The following is a 16,097-nucleotide window of genomic DNA, read 5'->3' as shown; positions in this document are numbered from 1 at the left end:
TTGATGCTCAACTGCTGAGCCACGCCCGGCCGGGCAGGTCTTAAATTTTTAATCAAACCAGCACTCTCCATGGTCGTAGCTCTTCCTTACACAGCCTATGACACCTCACACCTTCATGGTCTGCTCCTGGCACAGTCAGGAGGACTGTCAGTTAACTGTGCTCTCCGTGTGGCTCTGTGGTCTCCGCTTTATATGCCACATCTGAGAGGTGTGTCATTTTTAGTGTAAACTCTCGTTAGCCCTTGTTTCCCAGTCATCCAGCCATGGGAAGGGTGCTCCCTTTCTGCCATTTGAAGCCCCTTAGAGTTTCTTGGTCAAAGGTTTTCTCCAGAGAAGTTATACTAACTTAAACTTCTGGTAGTTCCCAGTTCCCATCATCACCAAAGACATTATCTTTTTTTTTTTTTTTTTAAGTTACCAATTAATCACATATTGTTTTATATGCTTATCGCTGTATTTTTTCCAAAGGAATTTCAATGCATTCTGTCCAATACACTTTCTTTGGGGAACTTTAGGTGGCCTTTAAATCTCAAACCCAGTATCACAGTGGAGAAACCAGAACTGATCCTGCCATGACAGCTCCCCCTTCTCCGCCCCTTGGAGTCCACCTCACCCTGCCCCTCCTTCTGCTCCATCCCCTCACAAAGCACTGAGAGAGGAAGGGACACTGGGCTTCTTCCCGGCTCACCACCCAAGTCTGACCACCCATCCTTTGTTGGCCATTCTCCTGAGGTCCAGTTTCCACCAGGAGAACTGGGCCTGAGACTGAGCCCTACAGGCCCAGGAGAAGGGCAGCTGCCACAGTCTGCCCAGGGTCTGCTCTCGGGACCTCATACAGGTGCTGAACTACTGAGAAAATAATATATACAGTGTGTCCCCAAAAATGTATACACACTTCAACAGCTTATATATCTCAGTTTTGAAAATGAAATATATTTTAATAAACACTGCCTTTATAATTATTCAAAGTGTGTGTATACAATTTTGAGGACACCTTATAAATATGTATATATTTTTTAGTTCTATGCTTACAATCCAGGACTCTATTTTGTAATTTTTAAGCACTAATGACCCACGTTAAATGAAAGAAACCTGGTGCTGTTTAGTCAACCAGGTTACCCAGCCTTTTATTCCACAGATGAGAATGATTAGACCTGCTGCCAATCCCACTCAGACGCTGACTGGTTTTGCACCTGTAAGTGGCTGTGTGCTCCAAACACTTAGGCTGAGCAAATGTAATACAAATGCTGAGGACCTGCCAAGAGCGCCCTTATGATTTATTTTTCATGGCTACAATAAACAGCAATGAGATTTTCCTTTCAAAAAGCTCCAGCCATGCTTAGGATAAAACCATATGGTGAATATCAAGTTTGAGGAATGGAGGCAGGCAAAAAGGAAACGGGAATGGGATGGTGAATTCCAGTCCTTTGCATGATTGTCATCAGTCTCAGTGGGGTCTGGTTTCAGCGACAGGGCTCCCTCCCCTCCGCCCACCACCACATCCAACATCGAAGGCTGCCTCTTGGTGTCAGAAATTCTTGAGCCCTTTCCCCCATACCAGCTGTGGTCCTGGACCACCTGACCGGCCACTCTTCCTCAAGTCTGTCTGCTCCACTTTGTCTTCTGCTCTGCAGTGACAGTTTTTAAATGAGAATCTGGCCATGTCATTAACAGTTTAAAATCATTCGGAGGCTCTCAATCATGCTGAGGTTAAAATCCCAACTCCTTATTGTGGACTGCCATCAGTTCCAGCCCACTGTGCCACCTTTTGTCCTGTGCATGCTCCCAGTAGCCCTACGCACATGCAAGCACGCATGCACACACGCACACACGCACACAGCCCCTCCTGGCAGTGTGAGCTCCACATTCCCCAGGCTACCACTTTGTGCCTTCACATCTGCTATTCCTTCCGCCTAGAAGACCTTCTTTGCCTGGCAAAATCATGGCCAACCCAGCCCAGTGTCACTGCTCCCATCAGGACACCTCTCCCTGACCCCCAGAGCCCTTGTGTCTGTGCTTTGTGCTTGCACAGCTCTGTGTGGCCATTTCTACCATAGCTCTTACCATCTTGTTCTCATAAATTACCTTTTTACTCTTCTGTCTTCCTCATTAGATATAAACATTTCAAAGGCAGACGTGAAGCCTAAGCGTCTCTCTATCCCTAGGACAGTACAATGCCTGGAAAACAAAAGGGGGTGGAAGGAAGGCAGGGACCCTCCTTTGCTCTCCTGTCATTTCTTGACTACTTCTGGTCCTTCCCTGGAGGATAGACGCTCACCTGGTCCTTATGTCCTTGAGGTACAGTCGCCAGTCGCCAGCCTCTGATTCTGCTTCCCTCCTCTTGCCCCCCCACACTCGCCCTGCCCAGGCCTCTCCTCACCCGCCCCTGCCTCATCCTCCGGTCAGGGTGTCAGCCTCTGGGGTGTGACAGCACTTCAGGACCTGGCCTTGCCACTGACTGGAGCAGTTCTCTCTGGTCCTTGTGGCCGGTCGAGGGGGGCTCAGCTCACTTGCAGGTTTTGCGCACTCAGCTGCTGGGGTGGTGCAGCTGAGTGGGTAAATCAGGGAGGACGATTGTCACTCTGTTCCGCATGCCAGGACCCCCATGGAGAGGGGAGTTAGGTTGAAAGGAATGGAGATGGTTGGCTTTGAGGTGTTACACATGTGCCCTCCTCCCCGGTTACCTAAGCACTACCTTCCTCCCAAAGACCATATAAAGTTCAAAGTTACCTGTGATGCCTCCCACTCTGGAAGCATCTACGATCATCTCTCTCCCAAACCTGCTCCCCTGGCCTTTGGCATCTGCTGTTTTCCATTTATTTGTTGCCATTTATCTCTTTGGGGAAAGAAAGAAAATACGCAAGCTTTGCAAATTTTTGAAGTCAGGTGTACCTCTTTGGGTACACCTCAGTATCCAGTGAAGTGCCTTGCGTTCAATACATGCTCAGTACATGTGTCTTGATCATAAAGCCATCTGTAGAGCAGTGGTTCTTAAAGTGTGGTCCCCGGACCTTCAGCATCAGTGTTACCTAGAAACTTGTTAAAAATACAAACCCTTGCCTTCTGGGGGGAGGGGGGCAAGGGGGAGGGGGTGACATTCAGCTGGCTGCTCGAGGCCACAGACTTTCATTCCTAGAGTCGTGTCCCAGTTTGTCTGTAACCGAGCAGTGATGGCCCCGGGCTGGTAAATTCTGCTGTGATTTACTGGAAACCTCAACTGGCCACACTTTGAGCTGATTCCTCCAACCCCTGCTGAGATCCCTACAGCTACTTGGAGCCTGAAAAAAGGTCAGTAGCGCTCAGACTGGTAGCATCAGACAGCTGTCAGTCAAGGAAGCTCTGCCGAATGGTTTGGTAGCCACCAAGGCATGGATGTGGTTTTAAGTTGGCAAGATCGTAGGCAAGCTTGGCATCACTGGCTATCATGTTTGAAGACCAACCTTTCACACCTGTTTCTTTTTGGTTTATTAGTTGAATGTCCTTGAATCATGAGTGATCAGAATGGTATTTGAATTTTAAAAAACATATGTCAAAAACAAACAAACAAGACAAAAAAGACAAATCCTCAGATCCCACCCCAGACCTGCTGAATCAGAAACTCTGAGGGTGGCATCCAACAATCTGTTTTTCAATAAGCCTTCCAGGTGGTTTGGACTCAGGCTAACGTTTGAGAATTTTAGAGCCCACCAGTAAAATGAGTGGCACATGGGTTCTTATTGGCAACTCAAAAAAGTGTATCCTTTCTCAAGTGTAAATAATTACAGTTCTTTTTTTTTTTTTATGAGATTTTACAGGGGGGAAAAAGATCCATGCTCTAGCCTCCTGAGAGAGTGGCTCTTTTTAAAATAGAGAAAGAAGAGTTTTGATGTAACAGGGCGTGAAATGGCGATACCTCTTAAGTGATTAGGCACTTGTCTTCCTTTTTAAATTTTTAACAACAAAAAAATATATGTATATGTAAGTACTGATTGCCTTTGCAAATCTGCAGTTGTCAAAGCTCAGTGAGGACGAGTTTGCTTAGCACATCCATCAGCAGTCCTGTCTCCGGCTTCCTCTGACATCAGGGAAGCAGTTCTAACATTTTTAGAATCACTAGTTTGGAAAAATCTTGGAGAACTTTGGGGTGATCAGGGTTTAAGCAGGATTTAAGGACCTCATCTCTCAAAAGGAAAGAAGAGCCAAGCTGGATGTTATGATCCTGTAAGTCTGATATTGGTGTTTGGGCCTTTGTTTGTTGGTGAAATAGTTGAGCCGTGTGAGAACCTGAGTAACAGTCTTCTGGAGAAGTCAGCATCCTCTGGGGTAAATACCTATCCAGATACAAAAAGAAGGGAGAGGCATTCTCCTGTTTTGTTTGGATTAAATAATTGATAAAGCATTCACTCCAAATGTTTCCAAAAGTGTCTGAGTGTTGAGAACTTTTATTATAGCATCTGAAAGTATTTCTGGTTGAGTCAAGCTGCCCTGGATGAGAAGTGGAAATCTCAGCTAGGATTTTCTGGTGAATTGAATTTAGAGCTTAATGCAAAGACCAGGGAGCACCAAGTGTGTACCCTTGTGATTAGTATTGAAACGGGAAGCTTCCAGGGTCTGACTGTCAGTCAGATCTTCACAGATTGAAGCTATTAATGCAGAGACACTGGCACAGGGCTCCCCACACTCTCTGTAAGGGGGGTGACCGGTAGATGGTTGCAAGCCTTGGTGGGGAGGGTGTTAAGACAGGCTGCCCCTGGGCAGCAGTGGGATTGAGGATCCCTTTAAGTACAGGGCAGTGGCAGCCGCAGCTTGAGATGTCCTCATGCTCCTGAGTCAGGAATGGTCTTCCCGTCTCCTTGTGCTTACACTTCCTACTTATCTAACTTCAGGATTCACCTCTTCCAGGAAGTCTTCCCAGATACACACATCCTTCATGCCTGGGCCCCAGCATGCACTGTGCCCTGTATTTTCATTCATGATTCTTAACACAGATTATAGTGCTACATTTGTTCATGTGACAGCTTGGTTAATGTCATCTTTCCCCATTAGTGGAAGATCCATGGGGGCAGGGCCCATGTCATCTTTGCTCACTCGTGCACCCCAAGTGCTCACTGTCGACTCTCAATATGTACTGTAGGGTGGATGGTTGGTTTGTTGGACAGGTAGACAGACCGGTAAATGGTTGCCCTAACTTCTCCCATTCCTCCACCTGCAGACCCCTCGTCATAAGATTTGGATATCTTCCACTGACTTGCCTGTCTTCCCTAGCACACCATGAATTTCCAATGGGCATGGCACATTGTAGGTGCTTATTATTTGTGTCTGAAAACTAGAAAGTCTGTGTGCCTATCCCTTCTGGGAGTTTTCATCTGAGATAAGAATATCAATGATGTAGAAATTGCTTTTCCAAGTATGGTATGGGACAGGCAGGGTCTCCCTTTCGTAACAGCACCTTGTGAACAGATGAGTAGATTTCGTACTTTTTGCTTGGTTAAGATTTGAAAGCTGCAAGCAACTACAAAGGAAATTTAGGACTTGATTTTTAGCAAATCAACAATAACAACAAAGGACTGAACATCCTAAGGGAGTTGGTGAAGTGGGATATGAGTGAAAAGACACCAGGGAAAGGACCATGGAACTGCCAGTCTCAAAGATGCGGTTCTGGCAAATGGAACTAAAATGCCAGAACTACTTGCATTTTATAGGCTAGAAATCGGTGAGAGACCGCTGAGCTCCACTGACAGCAAACTTGTTCTCCTGACATAGCAGATGAGTCACGTTATGGCCCAAATCAGCTACGAGGGAAAAGCAAAAAAGAAAGGAAAGGAAAGGGGAACACACCAGGAAGAGCACTCACCATGGTTTAGCTGATCCTTAGATCCCCAGCTTTCCCCCTGGAGGGGCCCGTTCGGCAGGTCTGAGTGGGGTGGGGCCCAGGAGTCTATTTTCAGAGGCATCCCAGGTGATCCTGATGCTCACCCACATTTTGAAAAGCAAACATTTGAGAGATGGTGGCTGCTGGGGGATGCAGCAAGTTCAGACACACCCCTCTGTTGGCTGTATGGCGATTTCCATGACGCGACGCAACGTGGCAGGGCTCCTCTTGGCGGGAGGCTAGGAGGAGGCCCAGAGACCTCTGTGCGTGGCCATGAGATAAGGGAGGTTTTAGGCCCTAACTGCCTCCAACCCTTTCTGTCATTTAGGACAGGGGGCTCGAGGCCAAGGTGTGTGGGATGCTCATGGGAAACTTGGGAGCCCAGGTCCCCAGCGCACGAATCCGCATAGACCTGTTTGCGCTGCGTGGTTCTCACCCCCTCGGCAGACACCCTGGTGGCCGCTCTCGGTGCAGCTGCTGTGTTACTCCCGGCACCAGCCCCTGGTTCCCCAAGTCGGACCTTTTTCTCTCCACTGCCCCAAACCGTGAACTACCCTCTCCTTCCCCGCAGAGGCCTAGACTTCCCCAAGGGGGTCTCGGTTCACTTAGACGGTCCTTAAGCCACACTCCCATGGGCACGGCCATACAGAAGACGTTGTTGAAACTCAATGCGGTGTGTCGAGTTGCCAGAGCGAGATAAGAAAGACAGGCTGCAATTACTGCTGGCCCAAGAAAATAAGATTTACACGTGGGGTGGCTTTGATTTGGTTTGGTTTCATACTTAAGGAGATGAAGTGATTATTTGAATGGGGGTGGGGATATAAGATGAGAGTAATTATTTGGCCTGGATGCATTGCCCAGAAAACTGCTGAAGTCGGAATTAGGCTTATTCCCGTGGCACAGTTTCCGGGGCCTGTTCCAACTTGCTACCTGGCGCTGGGCTGCACTTTCAGCCAAGCAGTTTGCAGTTCTCAAGGAAGTAAACAAGCCATGTGGTCTGCATAGAAAAGCAAATGCGGCTCTTCAGCCTCAGGCCGCAGTGGTCTTCCAAGGCAGGGTGAGCATGGGGGGAGGGGGGGACCCGAGGGTCCCTTGGAGTGTGGGAGGAAAGTGTTAGCACTTGTATAGATTTTCATCTCATTTTAGGTGGTTTTGTGCTTATAGTGCATGTATGCATCAGTACGGTAATACCGGGTTAAATTTATGAGCCTGTGTCGGGAGTGCCTGCTGGCTGCACAGTCTCCCAAGGTTGACCTCGCATGGGTGGTGTTATGAAGTCCCCTTAGTGTGCGGTCAACTTTGTTGCATCGTTTGGATTCGAAAAATTCCTTCAAATTTCCGTGAAAATAAAATATGGGCTACTAGAGCATGTAAAAAGTCTCTTTGCCCTCAAATTAATTTCTTTTATGAAAATAATACCATAGAAGTCATGAAGAGACCTTCTGTCTTCAGGTTAGTTACTTCCTGTCTGTCGCAGGTGGCCAGGATGCCTGTCAGCACTGCCCCATTACAAATGTTCCTTATATATCGCCCCTATGAATTGAGTTTTATATGTTTCTAGTTCTCACATTGAAATGTAAAGTAGGATATATTGACTTGAAGGAAAGTGGCAGCTCAGAAATGAAACTGAAATAAAAATTTCTTCTGCCCTAGACAGAACGGTGGCAATTACACAGGGAAAAAACAGGATTATGGGATTCATTTGTGCAGCATCTATCCAAGGTAATATATCTTACTCATTCATGAGCTTCGCTCAGTCTTTAAGGGAACAGGAATCCTTGAGATGTGTGTGTCTTTTGAGACTTTAAATACAAACGGTGCTGATACACACAGTCAGATTCTTACTCTCTTAAGCGATGCAAGATATCCCCACTTAGTTTCAATTCCAGGCACTGTGTTGTTGTTTTTAAGGCAAATGGCAAGGTCACCTTTCACAGTGCGTAGATCAGTTAGACAAATAGGCAATGAGTGCTCAAAACACAATAAAACACACCTTATTCGAAGACTTCATGAGCAGTGAAGAGGTGGAGTTTTTTGGAATGTTTCTCTTTTTCACCACATCTTATACAACACGGTGGTACACAGGTGAGAACTAAAGCTAAATGTAAGAGAGCAGAAAGGTACCCTGTGGAATCCAGGGCAGAAATTTCTCAAAGATATCGAGCTGTTCAAAATGAATAGAGTTCTCCCCACCCAAGTGTTTGCTTGCCTCGGTTTTGGTTTGCTGTTTGTTTGCTTGGTTTGGCTTGCCCAGCGTTTTACGTAAGTTACTAATTTAGCTCGGTAAGTGACATTTGCAGGAAAGGTAAACCATGCCTCTCCCTCTGGTTCTTGCTCATATTTCTTCACTCCGAAAAAACCCTTCCTTCCACTCCTGACTGATCCTGAAGCCCCTCATTCCTTGAAGAGACTTTTCTAATTGCTCTACTTCTCTGATTGCCAATCTCATTGGTCTGTGTGTCCCATTTTAGCACTTAAAAATCAGAAAGACACTTCCTGATGTATATAAATGGGTAAGATAGATGTTTTCAAAATGTGCTGGTAACGCTGTTGTTTCGGATTTGTTTCCCTGAGAAACAAATATGTTAAAAAATACTTGTGGAATTATCTTGTAAGCTAGTGGTGGCAGATAGGTGGCCTGCATGTCACACACACACACCACCACCCTTCACATGTCCTAAAGGAGAAACATGTGATTCCTTGCAAGGATCAGGGAGGGTTCCGTGGATGGGGTGGTGTTTGACTGTTCCATAGGATTTCCACAGGAACACCCACAAAAATGGGTGACATTCCAGAGCAGAAAAGTAACACGTGCAATGATCCACCAACAGGAAATGTTCAAGCCTGTTCAAGGATCAGCACATAGTCTATGAAATGCAAAAGTAGAGCCTATGCTTTTAGTTCCAGACTAAGGAATTATGACCTATTTTACAAGTACTGTCTGACTCATTCATGGTTTTCACATTGAGGAACAGTTTTTGAGGGTCAGAGTTCTTGCTCTAAGGTCACAGAAGTGGTAGCTAGAGGAAGAGCTGGGCTGGAGAAAGGCAAATGGAGGTGAGAGATGGATTTGGAAGCCTTTAGCCCCACTGAGAAGTAGCCAGAGCCTGGACGGAAGGAGAGGGGACCGTGAAGATGGAGAGGTGGGGAGAGCGTCACTGACTGGTCAGTGGAAGAAGGGAGCAGGGCCAGCCTGCCAGTGGGAGTACTGGGCTTGGTGAGCAGGGGCTCCGTGGTGGGAGAGAAGGAAGAAAGGACTTTCCTCCCCGCCTTTTTTTCCCCTGAAGGCAGGGCTGATCCTAACAGTGTTTTGAATGAGATTGTGTACCTTGGAACCCTGTTATCTACTCCTCCCTTGCTGACCCCTCTTTTCACAGGTTTCCTGGACCCTAGTGCCCTCATAGTTCTAACCTCCCCACTATGCTCCCTAAGGTCTCTCTGTCCCCTGAGGGTCCAGGATCCCAAGCAGCCTCTCCTTCTCCAAGTCATTTTCTCCCCTTTTCCCACTACACCACCACCAACAAAAAGACCAAAACACAAACAAAATCCTTCCCCTTGTCCCAAGCCCTATGTTTGTAAATACAGCAGTCTGATTAAACCAATTTAAATGATTGCCAATAATCTCATGGCACTTAGCAAAATCTTTGCATTTTAAAAAGAGAATCCTTGTCTTTTTGAATGAGTTTCTTATCGGTACCTTTTAAAAATGAAATTGAAAGATTAATTCCCAAAGTCTGGATGGCAAAGATGTTTTTTTAGAGGAAATGCCGTGGTAGACCATTAAGCTTGCCTCCCTCCGGTAGCTGCTTCCTAAAGATGTCTGTCCTTGTCAGTGCCTTCCCTTCTGTTTCCTAAAAACTCTCCAGTTTGTTCACAATGACCTTGGATAGGGATGGGTAGGCTGGGGTGTGAGCTACTCCTATAAACAAGAGGTTGGCAGTTGTAAAGCTCAGGTCGTAAACATTTCAGGCCGAGAACTGCCCACTGTGGCCTCATAGTGCAAAAGCAGCCACAGGCAATGGGCAATAAGCAAACTAATGGCCATGACTGTGTTCTAATAAAACTTTACATAAGTGGGTGTTGGGCCAGACTTAGCCCCAGGGCAGCACTTGGCAGACCCGTGCTGTCCATGATCATTTGTGAAGCCTGGGACAGCCTCTTATGACTGCCTCCCGTGTGGCTTCCACAGAGCCCATCACAGCTTTCCGTCCGGATTCTTCAAGAAGTACATGCCCTTAGAAATGTTTATCAGCCAATCAGCATGAACTCGACACCACCCCTGGAAAAGAGAATTCAGAGTACGGCTCGCGTTGGTCTGGAAAGGGCAGCAGAAAGCCGTAGGGTGTACTGCCTGGAACGTAAACAGCAGGCCAAAACCTAACCACAGGTTAAATTCAGACCAGTTATTCTTCGTCTGTAACCTGCCTAAACTGTATGCCCGAAAAAGAATCCCTTTCTGTTACAATAAGCCCTGTCATCATGTAAAACTCCCTCCAAAACGTTTGTACAGAAGAAAAGGCCCTGGGAGAACCTGGCATGTGTTTACCGTTGCTGCCAAATTGGAATCAACGGCTGCTGTATTCGGCCACCTCTGACACTCCGTCCCTTATTTTCTCTCCTGGTCATCCTTCTGTTTACTTCTGCGGTCTCTTCTACAGGCCTTTTTGATAGCCCTCCTTCCTCAACTTTTTGTGTATCTTGAGATTTTCATACACAAACACACACACACACACCCTGATTTTATCATTCTGGAATTTCGGGGAAGGCGGACCATAGCCTTGCTCCCAGAGATGTGTCCACCGAGAGCAGGCAGCCAGCTCCCGCAGAGGGTGACCCAAGGGCCTGCCTTCAGTAGCCAGCCCCCAGACCCAAAGAAGAACATCAGGCCCACAGTGCTGTCCCCCCTAGGTCATGGGAACATGGCAGGAGTGAGAGATTCCTGCTTCATAGAGAATGTCCGTGTTTGCTTCAGTTTGAAATCAGTACCGAGGAAGGACAGAGTCTCCCCCTCGCCCTCTGCCTCTCCTGTTACTTTTGAAGACCTAGGAGGCGCTTGAGGACGCTCGCCTCTCCTCGGGAAGGTGCCACATGCAAATCCACCACGGGAGGGCCAAATGTGTGCTAATGACCGATCACATTCCTACATCCTTAAAGGTGGTTTATTTGCCTCTGCCTTCTAAGGGACCCAGAGAGCCATTTAATTTGCATGAATAAAAATCATCCTAATCTACAAAGTGGGCTCAGATTGCTTGGCGATGATAACCGGGAGGAAACCGGAAATGGGCTCAGCTGGATCAAGGACAATATTATTTCATTGGCTGAGCCACAGCCCGGCGCCTCGGCTGACATCAGCTCCGCTTCCCCAGCTGCTCCTGCCGCCCTGCCCGGACCTGAGCATGCCGGCGCTTGGCGAGTTTACTGTTCGGTTTTACTGTTTTCCTCTTCAGGCCTGAGTTACTCTCTTTGTTGGAAAGCATCAAGCTTAGTGTCACAGTAGATTTGTGTTTTAACTTCTGCAGTCAGCCCGCAGGCTCCTTGCTACTTTGGGGCCGATTTATGGTTGTTCTGGTTCCCTTTTTCTGAATGAATGCTTATTTATTCCCAGCCCTGGCCTCTGGTTCTCCTTTGGCCACTCGAACATCTGCCCCAGAGATTTGGAAAACGAGCTTCCTTTGGCAGCCTGAAAAAAGCCTTAGTGTGACTGAGGCATGCAAGGGAAATCAGCCTCCACTGTCCCATAGATACTGAGCAGGGAAGGAGCCAACACAGCCTCCTAGGGATTTGGAGCCTGGATGTCTTCTGTCACATCTGCAGATTTTTTTTTTTTTTTTTCAAGTGTTAGGAGCCATAAAAACTGGGTGCAACCAGTCCTGCTGTTTTCCTTGGGATCAGATGTGCTTGCGCAATGGAAATGGTTGGAGATAAAAGCCACACTTTGCATGGTTTGTTTGCAGAGTTAGCTGAGAAAGACAGACGATGCTCAGGAGTTCAACCTTGCATTAGTCACAGTGTGTTCACAGAGATCTCCTCAGTGCTTTGGACGGTGGTCACAGCACATGGACCAAAGGGGCCTGTCTCACAGTAGATGGTGATGTTTGCTCCCCACCCCCCACCCCCAAAAGACTAAAACTTGCCAGAAGCTAAAGCTCCATTTCTATGCTGTTTCTCACCCAAAGTTATGTCTAGCCACATTGTCCAGTGCAGCTTTTCAGATTTTTATCTGCAATAAGATAAAAATGCCAATATGATGATATTCAGATAATTAAAATGCCAACCAATTCAAATCCCCTTCCAAATTATAATCCAAAGATGTTAAAATCTAAAGTAATTAACATCCAGGCTTAAATTCCCTTGACCTTTTGAGTTAAAAACCAGAGCACTTCATGGCCTCCTTCACTCTCTCCTGGCTCTAATTTTGCTCCATGTTCCCAAGCATGCTGGCGCTAGCATCTTAACTAAGGAGATTTTTTTTTTAATTTTTATTATGTATTGGTTTGGGGTATACAGATCAGTGATTAGACAATTATATACTTCACTGTTCCCCTTGATATTTCCAACTGGCACCACATATAGTCGTCACAGCACTGGTGACTATATTTCCTATGTTTTACTTACTTCCCCGTAACTACCAATGTGTGCTGACTTAGTCCCATCACCTCTTTCACCCAGGCCCCCAACCTCCTACCCTCTGGCAACCACCAGTTCTATCTCTGTATCTATGAGTCTGTTTCAATTTTGTTGTTTATTTTGTTCTTTAGATTCCACATATAAGTGAAATCATATGGCACAGAATTTGTCTTTCTCGGACTGACGTATTCACTAAGGAGATTCCTGGTGTTGGGTGCTGGGGAGAGGTGGTGCTTCCCAGCATCTGTCGTCTGGGCTGTATTTCCCTGGAACAAATATGGCTCTTTCAACTCCAAGAAAGTTCAATTTGTTAAACAGCAGGTCTCTTGTGTGCTTTATTTTTTAGTGAAATGTAAATGAACAAAGAGTAAATGGACTCACAATGGTATCAAAACATTGGGCCCACATCCTTGACATTTAGAAAAATGAGACAATCCCCAGCCCCTGGACAGTGGTCCCAGGCAAAATTTTCGTCCCAGGACCTTATTTAATTTTGCCAAAGACTATGTAAAAAATTGTAAAAAGTCTGAAATTTTACACTACAGATGAACATATGCTGGCAAAAGACATGAGATTTCTGGGTCAGAGACAAGTGACTTTGTTACGGCACAGCAGTTTTTGGCTTTCTCCAGTCTCAGTCTAAGATTCAGTCCCAGTTTAGAGCTTCATGTTTGCATAATCTCCCCCTTGTCTCCCTCCTCCCCCCACATACACAAGTCCTTTGAGAGGGATGCAGCGGGGCTCAGGTAGATGTACAATTCAGTGGATTTGTATCACAGCTGAAGAACCCTGAGCATAGACAGCCTGAATCTTTTAGGGTGGGCTGGGAGCAAACCTGATTGCTCTTTGCTCCAGAGAGAGACATTATCTTTATTCTACTGGACAGTATACAAATCTGCTGCTTTCTCCAGAGACACCATCTTCTCCCTATCAAGGCCATTCACTCTACAAACATCCTTGAAAGGATAGATAATCCACAGTAAAAACAGCCTATGTGTCTGTTCACAACATACAGAAATGGGAGAGACCCATGAAGAAATGTCTCCCAACGGGTTACAGCAGAGACTCAACAATCTCAAGTAAAGGAGGGTTGGTGATGAAATTATTCTTCTCTTAAAGATGCCAGTCAGTCTATAGCAGTTGTTTGGAGTCCATGACTGTGAACTTGAACACAGCTCACAGGAATCCTCCCAGTCTGGTGGGGGGAACCAACCTGGTCCTACTTACAGTGCTTTTTGTTTATATTCAGGAGCTTCTTGATATGCACTCACACTTTGAGACAAAAGTATGGGGCACCCCAGTGTGCTGTGTCAGGTGTGGACTGCGTCCCTGACAGAGCTTCCACATTCTCAGAACCAGGCATTTTCTGTCCTGGGCCACAATGGCCATTTCCACTGCCTTTGATGTAGAAGGGCTGAGACTGGAGGAAGCTGCATCTCTTGCCCCCATTTCTTCTGCTTGAAAAACACCCTCTGTGGATTCATGAACCAAGCCTGTTGTTGATGATTCAGAGGTGTATGCCCCTAATGAGCTAGTGAGGGTAAACACCTCTGCCACCCTCTCCCCGTCAAGTTGTCCTTCCTCGAGCTTTGAATATTCTGGGAGTCCAGTAGCATTGCTTTCTGCTACATATTTTTGGGCAGTAACTGGATATGCCTCTAGTATTTCCTATCTGTCTCCTTTGCGGAGACTCACTTTGAGTCTCTCTGTTTAACCTGCTGCTGTGATGGGCGCTTTTTCTTTCATAGCCTTGCTGGCTGAGTCTGTGCCTTTTTTACTTCTGCCATTCCTTTTGCTTTCTGGCTCATATGTGTTTTTTTCTAAAATACTATTCTAGACTCTCTCATGTGGGGCTCATCGTTGTGAAAGAGATGGAATCAGTGAATCCTCTGTTTACTAAAGTATCCACTGTTCAAATGTATCTTGACCACCGCCACCTCTGACGTGGCTAATTCCACCCAGGAAAATAGTCTCCCATCAGACCAACGTCAAATTCTGGCTAACTATTGTCCCACCTGGTTCCCATTTCTCAGGCCACTCCCATCAGGGCAACAAAAATAACTATGTCCCTTTAAAATGTACCCAGGAATTTTTTTTCCTACTCTTTCTGATCTCCCTCACTCCTCTCCTCTAAATCTAGCCCCTCTGGGTATAGCTGTCCCAGATCCTCTTACTCAGGCTCTTTATCTGCAGTTTATAAATCACATCGCTCACTCTTTTCCGGGCCTGGGATCCCTGTAGGGAAGTTCTTGCATTCTGGTCTCTGTGGTTATGTCTCTCTTCCTCACTTGGATGTCTTTAGGTCCCCGTCATGCTTTCTAACTAAGGAATAGCTAAGAGTCTCCCCATTTTTGTAATGCTCATTTTAAGAATAGTTGGGCACATCTGTCCTTTCCTTGTACATTGTTCTACCCTGGACTTCACAATCTCACCTTCCCTTCATGTATGTCCAGGCTGTCATCTCAGATCTCGTCTTCTTAAGGAAATAGCTCTGTTCCTGTAGCAAATCATCAAGTATTTATTATCTCTCTTGTACTGTTTTTGTTCTAATTGTAAGACCAGAGTGTGCTGTCAAATCCTCTGTGGTGCCCTGTGCAAACCTGAGTTCTAAAAACCAAATTGTTTTGTTTTTAAATATGCCTGTTGATCTCAGAGAGAGGAAGGGAGAGGAAGAGGGAGAGAGAGAGATAGAAATGTCAGTGATGAGAAAGTCATTGATCAGCTGCCTCCTGCGTGCCCCCAACTGGGGATGGAGCCCACGGCGGGGGCATGTGCCCTGACCGGGAATCGAACTGCAATCTCCTGGATCCTAGGTCGATGCTCAACTGCTGAGTCATGCCAACTGGGCTAAAAACCAAGTTTTTAAAGGCCTGCCTTTAAAACTGCTTTCTCACCTGTTAGGTTTACAGTAACTTTATGGAGCTTTTTTCTCAACTTCAGTCCAAGAAGATGGCCTATTCTCTTTGGGTCCCCATTTCTTTTGCTTTATCCGTTAATTAATCTGTTACCTTCTATAGGTATGAAGTTGAAATGTATGCTCAGTCTAGAGCTATAATCATAGTCTATACAATCACTAAATCCAGAGGTACCCTGAGACTGAGTAGGGAGAAAGCTTGAGGTTTTTGGTTTTGGCTTTTTTGTTTGTTTGTTTGTTTCTGGGGATTTTTTTTGGGGGGGGGGGGGCTAACTAAACCTTCACTATACCCGTGATATACATTAGGTACTCTACTAGTACTCTCACATGCATTTTTATTTAATCCTCATAATAAGCCTATAAGATAATTACAAGGTCATTTTAACCCTTTAGAAATACATACTTTGGTTCCTATTTCACATAATCAAAGAACTGCCTCTGCCACCGATGCTCTGTTAATATATTATGGGCACAATACCTGTCACAACCTGTGGTACACGTGAATTGCATTATAGTTTACATATACTTCATGTGTCTGTAGTTCATACAGAGAGTGGAACAGAGGTTTCCAGCATTGCTGGTAAAATACCTATATTCTGAATAGATGATAACAGCTCTCCCTCATTTTTTTTGGCTGTTGGACCCTCAAAATCACTTGGTCTGGCCCTGCCAAGGCAACCACATGTGGCACTCAAAATTCAATAA

General features: G+C 46.0%; 1 protein-coding gene and 1 pseudogene across 1 annotated transcript in view; both read left to right on the top strand.

Moving 5' to 3' along the window:
- The window catches only part of PDZD2 (PDZ domain containing 2), a 279,692-nt gene that overhangs the window by 216,425 nt on the left and 47,170 nt on the right, over positions 1–16,097 (top strand). The gene's annotated exons all lie outside the window — the stretch shown is intronic.
- On the top strand, positions 2,288–4,686 carry LOC148093435 (ATP synthase F(0) complex subunit g, mitochondrial pseudogene; annotated as a pseudogene).

The sequence above is a fragment of the Miniopterus natalensis genome, chromosome 3, assembly GCF_054644295.1.
Source record: "Miniopterus natalensis isolate mMinNat1 chromosome 3, mMinNat1.hap1, whole genome shotgun sequence".
NCBI classification, from domain to species: Eukaryota; Metazoa; Chordata; class Mammalia; order Chiroptera; family Miniopteridae; genus Miniopterus; species Miniopterus natalensis.
The sequence above is the reverse complement of the archived record's forward strand: the minus strand, read 5'-3'. Positions and strand labels throughout refer to the sequence as shown.